This window comes from Pan troglodytes, chromosome 1 (assembly GCF_028858775.2).
Source record: "Pan troglodytes isolate AG18354 chromosome 1, NHGRI_mPanTro3-v2.0_pri, whole genome shotgun sequence".
NCBI classification, from domain to species: Eukaryota; Metazoa; Chordata; class Mammalia; order Primates; family Hominidae; genus Pan; species Pan troglodytes.
Window position 1 is genome coordinate 112,378,344 of NC_072398.2, and position 7,570 is coordinate 112,385,913.

The window sequence follows — 7,570 nt, forward strand, 5'->3', positions numbered from 1 at the left end:
AAATATGGAAAGGAACAACCGGTACCAGCCGCTGCAAAATCATGCCAAAATGTAAAGACCATCGAGACTAGGAAGAAACTGCATCAACTAACAAGCAAAATAACCAGCTAATATCATAATGACAGGATCAAATTCACACATAACACTATTAACTTTAAATGTAAATGGACTAAATGCTCCAATTAAAAGACACAGACTGGCAAATTGGATAAAGAGTCAAGACCCATCAGTATGCTGTATTCAGGAAACCCATCTCACGTGCAGAGACACACATAGGCTCAAAATAAAAGGATGGAGGAAGATCTACCAAGCCAATGGAAAACAAAAAAAGGCAGGGGTTGCAATCCTAGTCTCTGATAAAACAGACTTTAAACCAATGAAGATCAAAAGAGACAAAGAAGGCCATTACATAATGGTAAAGGGATCAATTCAACAAGAAGAGCTAACTATCCTAAATATATATGCACCCAATACAGGAGCACCCAGATTCATAAAGCAAGTCCTGAGTGACCTACAAAGAGACTTAGACTCCCACACATTAATAATGGGAGACTTTAACACCCCACTGTCAACATTAGACAGATCAACGAGACAGAAAGTCAACAAGGATACCCAGGAATTGAACTCAGCTCTGCACCAAGTGGACCTAATAGACATCTACAGAACTCTCCACCCCAAATCAACAGAATATACATTTTTTTCAGCACCACACCATACCTATTCCAAAATTGACCACATACTGGGAAGTAAAGCTCTCCTCAGCAAATGTAAAAGAACAGAAATTATAACAAACTGTCTCTCAGACCACAGTGCAATCAAACTAGAACTCAGGATTAAGAATCTCACTCAAAACCGCTCAACTACATGGAAACTGAGAAACCTGCTCCCGAATGACTACTGGGTACATAATGAAATGAAGGCAGAAATAAAGATGTTCTTTGAAACCAATGAGAACAAAGACACAACATACCAGAATCTCTGGGACGCATTCAAAGCAGTGTGTAGAGGGAAATTTATAGCACTAAGTGCCCACAAGAGAAAGCAGGAAAGATCCAAAATTGACACCCTAACATCACAATTAAAAGAACTAGAAAAGCAAGAGCAAACACATTCAAAAGCTAGCAGAAGGCAAGAAATAACTAAAATCAGAGCAGAACTGAAGGAAATAGAGACACAAAAAACCCTTCAAAAAATTAATGAATCCAGGAGCTGGTTTTTTGAAAGGATCAACAAAATTGATAGACTGCTAGCAAGACTAATAAAGAAAAAAAGAGAGAAGAATCAAATAGACGCAATAAAAAATGATAAAGGGGATATCACCACTGATCCCACAGAAATACAAACTACCATCAGAGAATACTACAAACACCTCTACACAAATAAACTAGAAAATCTAGAAGAAATGGATAAATTCCTGGACACATACACTCTCCCAAGACTAAACCAGGAAGAAGTTGAATCTCTGAATAGACCAATAACAGGAGCTGAAATTGTGGCAATAATCAATAGCTTACCAACGAAAAAGAGTCCAGGACCAGATGGATTCACAGCCGAATTCTACCAGAGGTACAAGGAGGAACTGGTACCATTCCTTCTGAAACTATTCCAATCAATAGAAAAAGAGGGAATCCTCCCTAACTCATTTTATGAGGCCAGCATCATTCTGATACCAAAGCCAGGAAGAGACACAACAAAAAAAGAGAATTTTAGACCAATATCCTTGATGAACATTGATGCAAAAATCCTCAATAAAATACTGGCAAAACGAATCCAGCAGCACATCAAAAAGCTTATCCACCATGATCAAGTGGGCTTCATCCCTGGGATGCAAGGCTTGTTCAATATACGCAAATCAATAAATGTAATCCAGCATATAAACAGAGCCAAAGACAAAAACCACATGATTATCTCAATAGATGCAGAAAAAGCCTTTGACAAAATTCAACAACCCTTCATGCTAAAAACTCTCAATAAATTAGGTATTGATGGGACGTATTTCAAAATAATAAGAGGAATCTATGACAAACCCACAGCCAATATCATACTGAATGGGCAAAAACTGGAAGCATTCCCTTTGAAAACTGGCACAAGATAGGGATGCCCTCTCTCACCACTCCTATTCAACATAGTGTTGGAAGTTCTGGCCAGGGCAATTAGGCAGGAGAAGGAAATAAAGGGTATTCAATTAGGAAAAGAGGAAGTCAAATTGTCCCTGTTTGCAGACGACATGATTGTATATCTAGAAAACCCCATTGTCTCAGCCCAAAATCTCTTTAAGCTGATAAGCAACTTCAGCAAAGTCTCAGGATACAAAATCAATGTACAAAAATCACAAGCATTCTTATACACCAATAACAGACAAACAGAGAGCCAAATCATGAGTGAACTCCCATTCACAATTGCTTCAAAGAGAATAAAATACCTAGGAATCCAACTTACAAGGGATGTGAAGGACCTCTTCAAGGAGAACTACAAAACACTGCTCAAGGAAATAAAAGAGGATACAAACAAATGGAAGAACATTCCATGCTCATAGGTAGGAAGAATCAATATCGTGAAAACGGCCATACTGCCCAAGGTAATTTACAGATTCAATGCCATCCCCATCAAGCTACCAATGACTTTCTTCACAGAATTGGAAAAAACTACTTTAAAGTTCATATGGAACCAAAAAAGAGCCCGCATCGCCAAGTCAATCCTAAGCCAAAAGAACAAAGCTGGAGGCATCACACTACCTGACTTCAAACTATACTACAAGGCTACACTAACCAAAACAACATGGTACTGGTACCAAAACAGAGATATAGATCAATGGAACAGAACAGAGCCCTCAGAAATAATGCCGCATATCTACAACTATCTGATCTTTGACAAACCTGAGAAAAACAAGCAATGGGGAAAGGATTCCCTATTTAATAAATGGTGCTGGGAAAACTGGCTAGCCATATGTAGAAAGCTGAAACTGGATCTCTTCCTTACACCTTATACAAAAATCAATTCAAGATGGATTAAAGACTTAAACGTTAGACCTAAAACCATAAAAACCCTAGAAGAAAACCTAGGCATTACCATTCAGGACATAGGCATGGGCAAGGACTTCATGTCTAAAACACCAAAAGCAATGGCAACAAAAGACAAAATTGACTAATGGGATCTAATTAAACTAAAGAGCTTCTGCACAGCAAAAGAAAGTACCATCAGAGTGAACAGGCAACCTACAACATGGGAGAAAATTTTCGCAACCTACTCATCTGACAAAGGGCTAATATCCAGAATCTACAATGAACTCAAACAAATTTACAAGAAAAAAACAAACAACCCCATCAAAAAGTGGGCGAAGGACATGAACAGACACTTCTCAAAAGAAGACTTTTATGCAGCCAAAAAACACATGAAAAAGTGCTCATCATCACTGGCCATGAGAGAAATGCAAATCAAAACCACAATGAGATACCATCTCACACCAGTTAGAATGGCGATCATTAAAAAGTCAGGAAACAACAGGTGCTGGAGAGGATGTGGAGAAATAGGAACACTTTTACACTGTTGGTGGGACTGTAAACTAGTTCAACCATTGTGGAAGTCAGTGTGGCGATTCCTCAGGGATCTAGAACTAGAAATACCATTTGACCCAGCCATCCCATTACTGGGTATATACCCAAAGGACTATAAATCATGTTGCTATAAAGACACATGCACACGTATGTTTATTGTGGCATTATTCATAATAGCAAAGACTTGGAACCAACCCAAATGTCCAACAATGATAGACTGGATCAAGAAAATGTGGCACATATACACCATGGAATACTATGCAGCCATAAAAAATGATGAGTTCATGTCCTTTGTAGGGACATGGATGAAATTGGAAATCATCATTCTCAGTAAACTATCGCAAGAACAAAAAACCAAACACCGCATATTCTCACTCATAGGTGGGTATTGAACAATGAGATCACATGGACACAGGAAGGGGAATATCACACTCTGGGGACTGTTGTGGGGTGGGGGGAGGGGGGAGGGATAGCATCGGGAGATATACCTAATGCTAGATGACGAGTTAGTGGGTGCAGCGCACCAGCATGGCACATGTATACATATGTAACTAACCTGCACAATGTGCACATGTACCCTAAAACTTAAAGTTAATAAAAAAAAAAAGAAATTACTTATGGGGACAGGGTACATTATTTGGGTGATGGATACCCTAAAAGCCCTGACTTCACCATATGCAGTCTATGGATGTAAACAAAATTATACTCATACCCCATAAATTTATACAAATAAAAAAAGACAGAAGAAGAAAATAAAATCATCATGAAGTGCTTCTGTATGCCACTAATAGAAACATGGGGATGACTGATATGGCCAAATCTAGGAAAAGAGTCAGGTAAGCTAGTGTTTCTTATCTTATCAAAACAAAAGGGCTTCCTGGAGGAGATGAAGCATTTGGAATGGTGGATGGGAAGAATGCTGTCTGAGCAAGAGGGCAAGGAGGCTGGACTTCCTCCGGTGTGGGCTGTTCTTGTCCTATTTACTTAAAAAAAACTTCACTATCTTTGTTAGTCTTTGGTCTAGTTAAAATATTCCAAAGCAGTAGAAGAGTTTTAGCAGAAAGTTATGCTAACTTCCAGCAGGGTAAACCCTACCTTCACAGTTTAAGCCACCCTCTCTCTACGGACTTCGGACCTCGGACCTCGACCTCCTGCCTGAGTCCCCGCTGTGCATTTCACTGTTTGTTGAACTTTTCCAATTGCACATCCATTTGGTATCTCACATTTGAAATGTGCAAAATAAAATGTTCTTATCATTTCTCCTCTTTTTTCTTTCCTGACATCCAAGTTTACTCTGAAATGCATTTCACAACCTTCTTATGATTTTCATTCCTGTCACCACTACCACAATCCTCTTTTGAGACCAGCTTACTTCATAACAGTGTACTACCATGGCCATATTTCCCATTGCCCTGCCCCACATTCTCACTTCTCTCATATTCTGAATAGCTTCTCATATATAGTCCAGTTTAATAAATGTTAACTAAGTGCTTAGCATGTGCACAAGGTCTGGCACTTGTAGGCTTTTGATAAATGTGTCCTATATTACACCAACTGAGATGCATATGATCTCTTTCAGGATGACAAATACAAAGTCATAAAATAGAAAGAACTGAAGAAAGGGAAGGGAGAGATTAGTATAAAAGAAGAGGACAGAAAAGAACTTTCCAGCCAGTATGGGATAGTGGGCTATGTGCTGAAGGAGGATCTGGGAGCCATTGCTCATCAGTGGTAGAGTTGCAGCCAAGTGCAACCCTGTGCACTTTAGGTGCCAGACCGTGGGCAAGTTATTCACTGTCTCTGGACAACAGTGTTCTCATTTGTAGAGCGATAATTAAACACTAGATCATCACCAAGGTCCTTCCTAGAGGGACAATTCTTTGATCATTTTGCTGACTTTTTGTCATTTTCCAGTTCTGCCTATGGGCTTAGAATTGGGGTGATGATCAAAAATTTAGTTCTGAAATGAGCAAGTCAATAACTTGCCTGAAAATTTGAGTCCTTGAGTTAGAAAACATGACAATAGGCATGCCAGTTCATATTGAGCTAACAGACAGATGCACAAGTGATATGCTCCTGCAAGACTTTAATCTGCATCACTATTCTTGGGAGTGATGTTGATGATTATGGCTAGCCACCAAGAAGGGTGTGTATGTAAGGTCCCTAACCTGGAGCAGTACTTAGTCACCACCCCTGTGCTCCTGTAAGAGTTCACCTTATTCTTGACTCTCAACTCCTAAAGTTCTACTATAATCCTTGTTTATAATGCTCTAAACAGTGCTTTGAAAGGCCCAGGCAATACACTATGCTAGTCTATCAGATACATCCTGGGACATGGTTAGTTAAGTTCACCAAACTGAGACACAGAGAGGCTACTGTCATTCTGAACACAGACTTCTGGAAATCTGGCTCCAGAGTATGTATTAACTCAACTGTCATAAGAGAAATCATGAGATCAAAACAACTCCAACTTTAAATATTACTTAGAGTCTTATTTTAAATTGGCTAATGTTGAGTACATGGCCTAACTTCCCTGGCTCATTAAATGCCAAAATATTACTTTTGAGGAGCAGCACTAGGGGTCTGGAAATCATCTCAGGAAAAATAAATCATATGTCTTTTAATTCTTCCCAAACCTGGGAAGAGTTATTGTCATCAAGGATAATAAATTTTATCAGCCTAACAAGTCTAGGAAGTTAATTTTGGTCCCGGGATAAGATTAATAGAAGGAAATCATTCATAAGCATTCTTTGCTCTTCCAGCCAAGTTAATTTTCTCTCAGCATTCTCTCTCTCCATGCAACTTTTTCTTTCCTTCACCTCTATCAGCTTTTGCCTCTCAGGTTTTGACTGTTCTCTATCAGGACTTGAACTTCACCCACTCTTCATAGAACTCTGTTATTGGTGCTCTCCCAAACTCATTCCCTTTGAAGTTTTTCATTATCAAGATATCCAATTGGAAGATCACACAGTTGTGTGATAGTGGACAAGACTCTTAACCCCAGTGTCTCATTATGTTTAATCTTTGAAATGAGAGTGTAGACTATGAAGGACCTGTCTAACTCTAAGAGCTGTGGTTCAAGATGTGGAAATTTGTATGCATTTTCCTTCTTTTATAGGAACTAGATTGAAGATTCAGATGTAAGGGGAACAGAAACAGATCTGCAGCTCTCTTTGAATAGAAATAAAACATAGAAGACACATTTCGTCCCTCTCTGCAAAGTGGATTACCCTCTTCTTCAAATTAATGCTATCTCTATTCTTCCTGATATCCATCCTGTAAGGTCAGGGTCATTTTGATTATTTCCATTCCTATAGGCTCCCTTCCCATTTAAGGTCACCATGGTGTGAACTGTAGTATTGGGTTGAACCATATTAAATTGCCTTTATTTTGCAGGTCAAAAATGGTCTGATATTAGCAGTTTCATCTGGTCAACCTAGTACACAAGCCTTTATTGAAACTCTTCCCTCAGTCTTGCCACTATTGTTATGCCCTCTCTCCCACCATATCCCTTTGACCAGCTGACAAACTTCTACTCATCTTCCCAGGTTTTGCTCAGGTATGAACTTCATCTCTGCAACTTTCTCTGATCTCTTGGAGTACTTGTATTCATAGTACTTCACATACTTCATTTGTGATGTCAGGGTACCAGTAGGAAACACATGGCATACTCAAGTTGGGGAAATAAAGGAGAGTTTAATGAGGGCACCATTTAGAAATATGCGGTCATAATGAAGGGGAACTAGCAAGCGATGTTGAAACACCTGTTTCAACAGCAGGGAGCTATTGCTCACCCCAGGGCCTGAAGAAGCAAGATGAAAGAGAAATTACTGCTTCCTGGAGAGAGCCATAGGAGAACCGAAGAGAGGTCTACACTTAGGAGTTGCGACCCTCAGTAGAGAAATGCTTCCATTTGTAACCTGCAAGCCAGCAGGGAGGAAATCAGCAAAGAAACACACTGTTTTTTCCTCTCTTCTTGTCATGTCATCTCTGCCTCTGCTTCCAACTTGCCAGAC